Source organism: Carettochelys insculpta, chromosome 16 (assembly GCF_033958435.1).
Source record: "Carettochelys insculpta isolate YL-2023 chromosome 16, ASM3395843v1, whole genome shotgun sequence".
NCBI lineage: Eukaryota > Metazoa > Chordata > Testudines > Carettochelyidae > Carettochelys > Carettochelys insculpta.
Window position 1 is genome coordinate 5845985 of NC_134152.1, and position 12904 is coordinate 5858888.

The 12904-nt window shown below is 56.4% G+C and overlaps 1 long non-coding RNA gene across 1 annotated transcript; it reads right to left on the minus strand.

Annotated features, from left to right (window-relative positions):
* Window positions 1-216: 216 nt before the first annotated feature.
* Window positions 217-3487, minus strand: LOC142021444 (uncharacterized). The gene is made up of 4 exons (XR_012647691.1): window positions 3234-3487; window positions 3041-3130; window positions 1022-1099; window positions 217-307 (listed from the first exon to the last, which is right to left on the minus strand). It is a non-coding gene; the product is annotated as an uncharacterized LOC142021444 (long non-coding RNA).
* Window positions 3488-12904: the final 9417 nt, after the last annotated feature.

Genomic DNA, 12904 nt, shown 5'->3' on the forward strand with positions numbered 1-12904 from the left:
TGTGACATGTTTCACTTGGATTTTGACATTTTTAAAAACATTATCATATAATTAAACTTCACAAAGAGAAACCACTTCAAGCCAGACCACAGATTTTATTCTCTTTGGAAATGCAAGAAACAGGAGGCTTTGAAACTTCTTTCTTACAATCTTTTCAAGTTGAACGATTCATCACCACCTACCCCGGGCTGAGTTTTGGTTTCAACAAGCTGGGATTTTTGACAAAAAAATTAGTTGAAAGCTTCTTCGCTTGCTCAGCTGTTCACTCAGGCAATAGGAGCCATCCATCAAGCAGCCCCCACGCCTCCTGCACAGGGGTACACAGACACACAGGAGCACAGTTCTAACTACAGTTCACAGAATGGAAATTCAGGGTGATCGTAACTAAGGCCAGCCTTAGGGTGGGCTGTGTGGGTCACTGCCCCGGGCTGCATGGCCAGGGAGGTGCCGTGAGGCAAGGCCGAGGTGCGCTCGGCTGGTGTAGTGTCAGAAATGGCTTGGGGCTGGCGGGTGAGGGCTGCGGTGGGGGCACGTGTGCGGATTTCTTCCAGCAGAGGAACATGCAGGGGATGGGGGGAGTGGTGACACTGTATCTCTCTGTGTGTGTGTGGGGAGAAATTGTAAGTACTCAGTGCTGCCTCTCTCCTGCCTGCGCCTGGCGCAGTCCAGGTCGGAAGCGACCTGAATGCAGGAGGTCCGTATGTCGCTCTTTGGGCCCCCATCACTACCGCTGGGGTGCACGGAGGAGCAGGACTGGAGAGCAGGCTGAGCACTGCAAGCTGCTCCATGCAGCCAGGTCAGTTTCCTCACATGGGTGCAAGGGGAGGGTACAGAGGTTCGGGTCAGAGGTGGGTAGAGCAACGATAAGGGAGCAGGAGGGCGTACAGGGATTGGGGTGCAGGGGTTACGGGACACAGCATCATTGTGGATAATCCTCGGAAAACACCCGCTCAGTACAGCAGGAGTCAAAAAACGAACTGGATGTTGGGAATCATTTAGAAACGGAAAGAAAATATCTTACTGCCTCTATCTAAATCCCTGGTGTGCCTGTTTCTTGAATACTGTGCGCAGGTGTGGTCACTTCCCCTCAAAAGAAGATCTAGAAGAATTGGAAAAAAGCTCAGGACAGGGCAAAAAAAAGGACAGGGCATATGGAACGTCTGCCCTGGGAAGAGAGGTTAATAAGGCTGGGATTTTTGGAATGGCAAAGGGGCACCAGAAAGGGGATATGATAGGGTATGATAGAGATCTAGAAAATCATCACTGATGTGGAGGAAAATCAAGAAGTGTTAGTTACTCCTCCTCATAACACCAGAATTAGGGGTCCCCAAATGAAATGAATAGGCTGCAAGTTTAAAACAAAACAAAAGGAAGTATTTTCTTCCACACAATGCACCGTCAACCTGTGGAACTCCCTGCCAGAAGGTATTGTGAAGGCCACGACTGTACCAGAGTTCAAAAGAACTAGATACGTTCAAGGTGGACGTGTCCATCAATGGTTGTTAGACAGGCTAGGCAGGGATGGTGTCCCTAGCCTGTGTGTGTCACAAGCTGGGAATGGCGACAGGGGATGGATCACTTGGTGATTCTCTGTTCCGTTCGCTCATTCTGGGGCACCTGGCACTGGCCAACGCCAGAAACCAGGACACTGGGCTGGACGGACCTTTGGTCTGACCCAGCTCGGCCGTTCTTATGGTACAGTGCAGAGAAGAAGGTGCAGGAGGGGGACGGGGTTGGGGTGAAGAGGTGAGTAGGTGGATTACGGACAAAGGGGTTGGGCTGCAGTGGGGCGGAGGGCCTGGGCACCAGGGGGGCGAAGGGCACCAAAATACAAGTTGGCAGGGTGCCAGTTTCCCTCAGACCAGCCGGAAGATTGCACCGAGTTTTGCACTTTTGTATCCTAGACGGGCCCGAGCAGCCCGGCGCTGGTGCTGCCTCGCGACTGAGAGACACCTGGCGGAGGCCTGCGTCAGGCTGGCAGCTGTGATTGACCCAGGGCTCCGGACAGGTGCTCCGGTCGGGTCGGAGTCCAAGGGGAGCAGCCGAGTCAGGAGAATGAAGTAGCCGCGGCACTGACAGCTGTCGTGGGCCAGGAGCAAGGGGTGGGGGGACCGGCTCCCCCCAGCACTGTCCTGATCTTAGGGGCTTTGCCTCATGCATCTTCCACACTGGCTCCCTGGCCCTGTAACCCGAGCAGCTGCGGTCACGAGGGTTGTCGCCACTGGAGTGGGGAGTTCCACTCCAGCCTCTGACTTGGGTTGGCAGAGCCCCCTGCACCCCCACCGCCGCATCTCACCCGGTTTTGGGCCGGGGGCTGCTGCAAGTGAGAAGTGCAATGGGGCGGGGGTGGCTGCATGGGGCACTTCCCTGTGCCACACGGAAGCACCCCAGCTGCAGGGGAAAGCCTGCTGGCCACATCAAGTACCAGCTTACCTGGATCAGGCCCATAGGGCTTGGGGCTCCTGCCCACAGCAGCAGCGTAAACCAGCCATGGCTGGCGCTCCAGCTACGCCACCCACCTGTGAGACCGGCGAGCCAGAAGCAGCTCGCAGCGCTATGCGGGGAGGGGAGGGCCCCAAGCCTTGCTGGCTGGATCCAGGCAAGCCACAGCCGGATCTGGCCTGCGGACTCTAGTTTTCCTGCCCGTGAGCTAGATGGTCTGAACGGACGTGCCCAGGGGATGAAGACCAAAAGGAAACTCAAGCACCAATTGCATCCATTTGGCTGCCTGATCTCCGTTCACCAGCCTCCTCGGGCGCAGACAGTGTGAAGTGGTGCGAGGCACGAGGGCTGGTGTCCCAGTGTCCCCCTCGCAGTGGGCTCGCCTTTCGCCTCCCTTCTCCCTTTCCGGGCAGCAGTGATAAGTCAGGGCAGGCGGTAGGACTGTCGGCACAGATAACAGGCCATTCCCGGCACGACAACTCGCTACACATAAATGGGATCTACACCCCGATGTCAGCACTTGGCTCCCCTTCTAAGGGCACAGCATTGTGCCTCAGTTTCCCCATCCATGCAACCGCGACGACAACTGCCTCCTTACCTCGCAGAAGGATTCGGGAGGCTCACTGAACACTTGTAAGGCGTTTTGGAGATGGGAAGTGCTACTTCTCTGCCAAGCTGTGGCTTGTTCCTGAAACAGACGTGCTTTATTTAACAGGAAGGAAGATCACCTTTTGGCAGCCATCAAGCCAGACCATTCGTTTTGGGGCATTCCTACTGCTTTATGATATTACCGTGGTTAAACAGCTGAGGAGCTCTCCTTCCACCGTGTGATCTCCTTTCAGAGTCCGATCCCACATTAATTCGTCAGTCCTGAACTCCCACCAGCTGCAAGCGCAAAATCAAGATCTTTAGGAAACTGACTTTAGAATGTGGCGCCAGCTGACGGTAATTTGGGCAACACAGAGCCTCCTTTTGGCGCCAGGCGGAGGCCTGAGTTCATTCCCTCTGGGGCGAGTGCAATACAGGGGCTGTATCTCTTGCCCAGACCGAGCAGGATGCACAGCTAGTCACCCGCCAGCATCCAGTGCATGGGAATCTTCCTGCAAAGCTCACAGTCCTGTTTGCATTCCACGCGGGGGTGTCCCCTAATGACTTGTCAACCCATCGCGCTGCCACCCTCCAGCTGACCAATCAGCAAGCAGGGTTGCTCCAGGAACAGGGCAGGGACGGTTGCTGAAACATTACAGCAAAACCAGTGATGCGAGCAGGCTGGGAGGCGAGGAAGGAATGGAAAACCACGGGAAGAAACCAAACGGACAGGCGCCTGTTCTGCTCTGCCGAGGGAGCAGAGGGAGCCTATTTTGCAGCGTGACTACATGCCCGGCGCCTGCAGTGGTACGGTGAGGGCCAGCCCTTAGATACAGGACCCTGAGAAGGACCCTCCCGAATGTCCTGCTGCCTGCAAGGGACACTCCCCAGAGGATGCCGTCTGCGCATGGAACTGGGGAGCGCCCTTCCCCTTTCGAATGGCTGGAGAGGACGCTCTGGCTGGTGCCAGTCTGACACTCTCAGTTTCCAGGCGGGAAGGCAGGAGGTGACAGTCCAGCCTCGCCCACTTTGAGACGCGCGATCAGAAGGCCTGGAGGAAGTCCTCTTTGAACCAGAAGCTTCTCTCGTCCAGGTGACTGTGTAAATGCTCTGCCAGCTGGGGCATTTCCTTCCTCTCGCTGATCGGCTTTGGGAAGTGGGCTCAGACTGGTGTGAAACGCTGCTTGGATGGCACGATAAACAGCCTATCAGGTCCTCTTATCCGCTGTCAGATCAGCTAATCCCAGCACAGAGACCATGCCAGGAGAGAGCTCATCTGCACGATCACATCCTTGGAGAGAGAAGGGCTTTGGTCCGGTCCAGTGCCAGCACATCAGGATTCGCTACGTCTTTGGAGAAGGGGCCCGCATGTGATGCCGGCTTCCCTTCCGGCCCGTAGCACACCCAGAGAGGCGCTAAGGTGCGGATTTAACATGGAACTTTCTGATTCTGAGCGTGGCCCTTAGCCCGAAGCCTTCACTCAGCGCGCGATCAGCCAGCGTGCGTGCCAGCTAGAGACGGTAACACGACTTCTCCAGCTGCCGCCCCGTCCTACTGCATCAGCAGCACAGGGGCTCTGAGGATGTTGCTGAGGTCCCATAGGTGTCAGTGACCCTCAGGCTCTTTGGATACGCATCTTGTGGTGGCGAACGGGCTTGCGAGTTCCAATGAACCCGAGATCGATGCTGTAGGGAGTCTCCTCCTCCTGGCAGGGTCGCCCAGGCCCGTGAGGTCACGGGAGAGGGGCCAGACAAACAACGACCCTCAAAGCCCCCAGCGGTGGAACAGGACAGCCTGGGTCGTGCTACAACGGCTGCGACGGCGGACGAAGGCTGCAGGGGACAGGAGGCTCCCGGCTGTCATGGATCCCAGCCCGCTGGACTGGGGCCTTCTCTCCGCCAAGGGGTGCGTGGTGGGTGCCCTGCAACAGTCCCCCCAGGTGACAAGCAGGTGGTGGGGTGGGGGGAAAATAGCTCAGTAGTTAGCGCATTGGCCTTGCAAACCCAGGGTGGGGAGCTCAGTCCCTGCGGAGGCCTTTCAAGGGGCTGGGGCAGGTCAGGTTTGGGGGGAAGTGTTGGGGATGGTGCTAGACCATGCTGGGGACTGGACTTGACCACTTCTCAAGGTCCCTTCTGGCTCTGTGAGATACAGTCGGGTCTCCTCAAGATTCGCACACACACAGTGTTTGCAAGCTCAGTTATTCACAAGCAGCCACTGGCCCCAGGCAGGAGCCCAGCAGCCACCACTTCCCCTGGGCAGGAGCGCCGGGAGCCATCGTCCCCACACTTAACATGCGCGAGGGCTCGCAACCCAGAACCCTCGCGCATGTTGATCCCCTGCCGCACGCGTATCTCCGCGCTTGAAATGAAGTCCAGCCCAGCGTGTGCCAGCCTCCTAAACATAAGCCCTCTGGTGACTGCCAAATGGCGACTGGAGCAGGACTGAATTGATGTGGGGTCACACTCTTGGCCCACATGCTTGCTACGGGGTCACAACCAAAGCCCGAGCCTGAATGAACCCTCACCTCTACGCCAGGCCCACCCCAGCTGAACAGCTGCACCGCGTCTCACAGTACGCAGAAGGGGGACCAGGCTGTAGCCTCCTGCCAGCGGCCAGAGTGCTTTAGAGCCCAGCCTTCTCCTTCGGTGCCACGATAAGCCTTGCCCCTTGCAGCTGGCTTCTGTTTGCCTCGCGGCGTGGCCCTGGGAACGCAGCGTTTCAGAGCGACGCACGCACAGCAGGAAAGAAAAGGAGAGCTCCTTCCCGTGGGCGTGAGAGTCAATTACCGGGCCCTGCGTTTTAAACTTGCTTCTCCACCTTTGAATGGGAGGCGACCTGGCGCAGTACTGGAGGCAGCAGACACTGGCAAGAGCAGGGAGGTCAAAAAAACAGAGCTTGCCGCCGTCGAAACGAAGGCTACATCTCGAGCGTCAGGCTCGGTGCAGAACGTACAAGCAGGCCGGGTACGGGTGGGTTCTTGGAGGCAAACCGTACCTATTAAAGTGCTGTGTGTCTACCTGGAGCTCGGTTCAGGCAGGTTTCTGCCTTGGCAAGCCAGAGACCAGGGTACTGAGAAGAACCGCCTCATTCCAGCCTCACCTAAGTGCTTTAGAGATGGGGGGAATTGCTTTCATCACCCCACGTGTGACACTCCCGCCACGAAGCCCTGGGGGCCGGCTGAGGAGAAGCTCTGCCTCTCTCAGAGGGGGTTTCAGGGAGGTGGGGGCAGTGACCCATGCTCAGGGTGACCACGTTCTCCTATGACAAATGTGGGACACCGGCCTCCAGGGATGGGGCTTTTGTCCCATGTCAGGGCTCCTCAGTGCTGGGGGCGGCTGCCTCACAGTGAGACACCAGGGATGGAGGTTCTGCAGTCTCCCGAGGATGGGGAGTGGAGGATGGGGGCTCTGAAACTGCCTAGTGGGTGTGGGGTTATGCCAAGAATAGTGACTTTGCAGCCTCCCGGGAGGGGGCCCAGGGAAAGCAGCAGCTGCCCAACAGCAGGGGTCCCTGGCAGCCGGGGCAGCCTCCCTGAGGTGTGGGGTGCTGGGGAACAAGGCAGAGGCCCCAGGGAGGGGCTCCCTGGCACTGGGAGCTGCTTCCCCTAGGTGTGGGGCACCAGGGACCAAGGCAGCTGTCCTGTGGAGAAGCTCGCTGGTGGTGCCGGGGAAGGGAGCAGCTGCCCCATGGAGGAGCTCACGGGCAGCAGGGGCTGCCACCCCAAGCCACTGGGGCTGGGGAACAGTCGCCCTGCAACACACGCAACAATTTGCCCATTTCCTTGAAAAAAAAGTCTGTGAAACAGGTTCATATTCCTGTTTGTATTGCTGGCTCTTTCAGGGGAGTGCGAGCTCGGTGGCGTGGGGACCTGGCGCAACTAGATTTACAAACAAAAAAATCCACCAAGGATGATGACAGGTCTAGGTGTGAGCCTTGGGGATTGGACTCCATGACCTCTGAAGGTCCCTTCTAGCTCTCCCCCAATTATAGGAAGGACGTGGCTACGCTGGATAGGGTCCAGTCGAGGGCACCCACAATAATGAGGGGGCTGGAGCATATGACTTATGAAGAAAGGTTGAGGGAATTGGGACTGTTTAGTCTGCAGAAGAGAAGACTGAGGGGGGACTTGATAACAGCCTTCAACTTACTGAAGGGAGGTTGCAGAGAGGGTGGTCACAGATGGCAGAACAATGGTCTCAAGTTGCGGTTGGGAAGGCCCAGGTTGAACATTAGGAAAAACTTTTTCACTAGGAGGGTGGTGAAGCATTGGAATGGTCTACCCGGGGCGGGGGGTGGAGTCTCCATCCCTGGAGGTGTTTAAGTCTCACCTCGACAAAGCCCTGGCTGGGCTGATCTGATGGGTTTGGTCCTGCTTAGAGCAGGGGGCTGGGCTCGATGGCTTTTACAGGTCTCTTCCAGCTCTATTGTTCTACGATTCTATGAGACAGGTATATCTTCATATAAATGTATACAATAAGCATATCAAGCTCAGCGCTAAGCTACCTCTTCATCCCATTTTAGATTCACCTTTTTTTCTGTGAGAATCAACTTTTAATTCTAGTTGTTTGATAAACTTTTATCTAACCAGGCGATTGCCCCATGTTCATATTCATAATCACACGCCAGTTCTTTGTACCCTTTTCAGATTCCCGTGGGAGTTCAGAGAACTATATGACGCAGATCTATATTCAGAGACTGAACCCTTTCAAGAAAGGAAGTTTCAAGACATTTCTGTGACGAGATCATTTTCCCGGAGTGCGTACATTCCACCAACTTTAAATCGGACGGCGAGCCAAAAGAACCGCCTCAAGAAACACTCACATCTCAGCCCGTCGCCTGTATTTCCTCATATCACAATTGCATTATGTATTTTTGTCAATCTCCCTGCACCAGTGGCTTCAGGTGAATGCACGTTTGATATGTTAAAACAAGTAAAGCACGATCATTGCTCTACCGTGCGACCAGAGCATTTGAATGGGCTCGCAGGGCTTAACATTAACAGTGAGGGTGCACAGAAATTAGATTTTTCTTCAATTATAAATGAGTTTGCACGCAACAAAGCCAGAAGCGCGGTCCTCAAATGGCAAGTTTTGCATGCCGTGGAAAAGCACAATGAAAGTTACATTTGTAATACCAGCATCAGAGAGGTCGCCAAGTTAGTCTGTATCTTCGAGAACAGCAAGAAGTCCTGTGGCGTCTTATAGACTAACAGGTATTTTGGAGCCTCAGCTTTTGTGGGCAAAGCCCCGATGCAGGCATCTGACGAACCGGGTCTTTGCCCACGAAAACTTAGGCTCCAAAATATCCCTTAGTGTGTAAGGTGTAAGTGTGTAAGGTGCCACAGGACTGCTGGTTGTTTTTACTACACATGCTGTTGGTATAACGACTTAATTGTTAATCAATAAATGCCTCAAGTGTTCATTTTCATATATTCATTTGGTTTCGGTCTGGCCTGGTGGCTGAGAAGTTAGAAACGTTGGGGGCCTGGGGCTGGGCCTCTAAACTCAAAATGCCCCAGATAATTTAATGTACTTGTTGCAGAGCAGCTGAGAGCTTGTGATCCAGCTGTGCCTTCCCCACCACCATCTGGGGGGCAGGACCTGACGCTCCCCTCCCCGTCACACACCTCCGGCCCACCTGGGGGTTTTAACGAACCACTGGCCTCCGCTCCCTTAAAGTCGCCCGTCCCTGCGGTGCAGACCAGACACCGCGTGTCTCCACCTCGAACCGGGCTGTACCAGAGCATTCTGGGAAAATTGGCACCGCTCTCCCATAGTGCTCCAGCATGAGAGACGGCGCCCGGAGCAGCAGTGCATTGTGGGATGCCCGATTGTGCTGTGGAGGGCCCAACCCCCGTGAGGGGGATTACCCCAAGACAGGGCATACAGAGCAGGAGGCTGGAGAGCTTCCTTCCCCCAGTGTCTGGCTGGGCACAGCAGAGCCAGAGTCAAGTCTGCTGAGGCCCCACCGAGGGCCGTGTCCCCCTTATCTCCAGACAGACCGGGGGGCGCTGGGCATCACCTTCATTTCAGCCAGGCCTTACAGGCGCTGGGCCTGTCTTGGCGCCAGCTGGACACGAGCGCCTCGGTCCCCCACGCGCGCAGCCAGAGCCAAGGGGACATGGCTCCTGCTCAGGGCAGGCGGAGGGGGAAGGTGGCAGGGTGCCGCTGCCCGCTGGCCCCTTCCGAAGAGGGACGGCCAACCCCTGGTGCCAGAGCAGAGCTGCAAGGCCCTGCCCCACGCCCGGCCGGCAGGTTGGCAAGTGTGGTACAATGGGGCCATCTGCTGGAGAGCCGGCTCCAGGAGCTCCCACATCAGGTGGCTCCACGCAGCGCCATCTCTCCCCTCTTCGCGCAAACGTCAGCGGTTCCTGCATGAAACTCCCGAGGCCCCAGGTTTGAGCCTGCCTGTGGGGAGTTCTGTAGTCAGCTCCCAGCCCCCAGAACAGCTGGGTCTAGTTACAGTGCGGAGGGAGGGACGCTGCAGCCTCTGAAGTTCTGCACGGGGCTTCCCCACACCTGGGGTCGGCCCCCCCCACCTGCTCTTGCAGCCCCGAGTCGTGGCCCCCACTGCGTCTTGTCTCCACTCAGGCTCCGCCAGCCCTTGGGGTCCCAGCCTGGGGCAGTGAGGGCTGCTAACTCTCCTGGCCCGAACAGACCAGACCCCATTTGCGGCAGTGGAGTCCGGTCCAGGGAAGTTGGCACCTCAGGTCTAAAGGAGGGGTGTGCGGCTCAGCTCCCCCACCCCAGAAATAGTTCTGGTGCCACTGGGTTACAAGGCGCACAGTGAGAACAGGGTTTCTTTGAGCTGGGCGCCCAGGCAGAGCATTTCCAGACCGGTCCCTGCCACATGGCTCCCCTGCCGGCATCCCAGCTGAGTGAGCGGATGCTGCTGTGAGGAAGCGGCTCAGCCATGGCCCCATGAAACGCCTGTGAAGGGAGCGTGCCCCAGCCTCTGCATTCAGGAGCGAATTCCCGCTGTACGCCTCCGGAGGGCAAAGGTTTACGTGTGGTAAAGTAGCAGCTGGATGCCAGGACGCTCAGCGTCTACTGCCTGCTGGTGATGTGAACCCAGGAGCTGCCATACGGGCATAGGCCAGGGCTGGGACAACCTCGCCCGGTCTCCAGGCTCTGCGGTGGCCCTCAGCAGATGCTTCAGGGCAGGCCTGCTGCTGGGGGTGCAGGGGGGTGGTGGCAGGAGCCCCAGGAGGGATGTAAAACCCCGTTTAATTGGTTAACCAGTTAAACGCTAGGTTTAAATGATTAACCAATTAAATGGGAGCGGGGGCAGCTGGGGAGGCTGCTGCAGGTCAGCTGGACTGGAGCAGGCCCCTGCTTATGGTGGGCTGGAGACCGGGCTTCCTCCAGCTGGGCGTGAGTGTCCCTTCCTGCAGTTCCCCCATGGGTGGGGGTGCCCCTGTGCAGCTGAAGCAGCCCCTGGCCACAGTGGGCAGCCCCCCCGAATTTACTTTGTCCTTTGCATTCAAAAACCCTCCAAAACATCTCTGCCCCCTGCAAACCGCTGTCCCCATCCGCAGGGCTGGAGCAGCCTCTCTGCTCCCCACCGCAGGCCGTTTCCTTCCCAGCCGCCCTTTCTCTCACTCATTTCCTCTCGCGCCGGGAAGCCTCTGATGCAGGAACAATGGCACTTTGCTTTTCCCAGGCAGCAGGACAGCCTTACAGCTGGTTAGCTGTTCTCCCCGGTCACTGGCACACCTGGTGATGACTTCCCCAGGCTGCTACCTGCCCCACTCCAGCCAATTCCATTTCCCTGAGTTCCCCAGGGCCTGCGGGGAGCCACGGCCCCGAGAAAGGGGCTTGTCCAGCCGTGCTTGTCACAGGGTTGGTCACAGCTGCTTGAGCATCCTCCTTGGAGCCACACAGCAAGCGCTGGGCAACTGAGAAGGGAGAAGAACTCGCTGGTGCCCACAAAGTTAACGCAGCCTCCTCCCAGGCTGGCCACCTCCCCACAGCCAGCCAGCTGTCAAATGGGCTTCACTTACCTGGGTTTTCAATCTCTTTCCAGCTCCAGGCTTCAGGTAACCCCCACACTTAGGGGAGGGGGTCACTAGCTCATAGAGTGGCCCTGTGACCCCTTATGCAGCAAATGATTCCCCTTCACAGCTTTAGCTATGCAGCAGCTGGTTTTTACCTCACCCCATGGAGAGTCCTGCACTAAGTTCCAGAGGTCGCTGGTTCAAGTCCCCCTGTAGGTGGTTACAAGCACACCCCTTCAGCTGCCAGGCTTCAGTTCCCACCTCCCTTAGCCACACAGTACTGCAGTTTCTGCAAAAGACCCAGGGGTTAATAGGAACCTCCCTCACATGGATGCCAGGACGAACTCATTAAAACGTGAGAGCGGCTCTGCCTCGTATGCGGCTCTGGCCCTTGGAACAGCTCAGGATCTGTGCAGTCAGTCCTCGACGGAAGCCCCTCCCATATCGGCTGTTTTGCACTTACATCACTGAAACATGGAGGAACGCAACGTAAAATCCCTCGCGTGAAAGTTGCTTAAAAAATGGAAAATTAGCATAATCGCCCCTCCCAGCACCCTCTGCGACTCTCCCTCCCTCAGGCTGTGCACAGGATAAAAATGGCTTAACGTGTTTTGGGCTCAGATCATTTCTTAAAATGGTGCTTAAAATGCTTTAAATTGATGTATGGGAACAGCAAGTAAAAATACCCCACACAGGATAAAAATGGCTTTAAAATGTACTTTGGGGTGGGAGCGTTTCTTTAAATGATGCTTTATATGTCTGGTATGGTCAGTGAGTGGTGCAATAAAGTTTAAATGGTGACACAGGCTACATTTATCCTCTTTTGGTCCCTCTCCCCTTCTATTTACATTATTTCTTATGGAAGAAAAATTCCTCATTATAAGTTGTTTTGCTTTAAGTTGCAACTTTACCATCCCTACTGCCAGTCTATATCAAGGACCCCTGTAATGTGTCTAGCCTCACACCACCTGGAGAGGTAGATCTCTGCTATTGTCCAGATGAGGAAACCAAGAGGCTCAGAAAAACCAAGGGAGTTGGCCAAGGCTGTACGGTGAGTCTGTGTCAAAACAGGGACTTGATCCTAAGTCTCCTATCACCCAGGGGCACAACTGACCCCGGGCCACCCAGCACCCTAGTGGAGGTGACAAGCAGAGCAACAAGTTCCTGAGATTTATTTTTTTCCTGAAAGCATTTTAAAATCCTGTGAAACCTCAGCAATTCAGGAACATTTTCTCCCAGGGGCCACCCATGAATAACTCACCCCTGCCCACAGCAGCGTGGCTGTTCAGCTGCATCTCTGGGTGAACCTGTGGTTGTGTTGCTCAGTGGAGTCCATTGTTCAGCCTGGTCAGGCTGGAGGTTACGCTGCTGCCCCAAAGCTCAGCCTGTGCCCATCAGCTGGCTCCTGGGCAGGATCTCCAGGGAGCCTGCAGGTCAGAGCCTCAGGAGGGCAGAGAGATGCTTGTGGGCAGGGCCTGTTAAGGAGTGAGAGCCGGGCATTGCTCCATCCCAGCCTTGCCTCACTGTTTCCTTCCTCCTGGGCCCAGGACAATGCAAGGGCTCAGCGCTGTGCGGCTCCTTTTGCTTCCAGTCTGGTAAGAGAAGTGCCGGGCACAGCTCCCGCCAGAGCTGTTTTAAGGGGTTTCTTACGTGACACTCAGCCTGGGAGCCTCCCTTCTGGCTGCTGCCGACTGCACCCCACTGGCATTGCGCCCCAGGGTCTGCAGTGACCTCTCCAGCTTGGCACCCGAGGTCCACTCTGTCCTCATCTCCCTGGCTCACTCTGCCGCCTGCTGATTGCTCCCTCCTCCGCTCACGCCCCCTTTAATTTGGGTGCATCTCTCCGCCTGGCTTCCCATACAACCTCTCTCTCCTCCT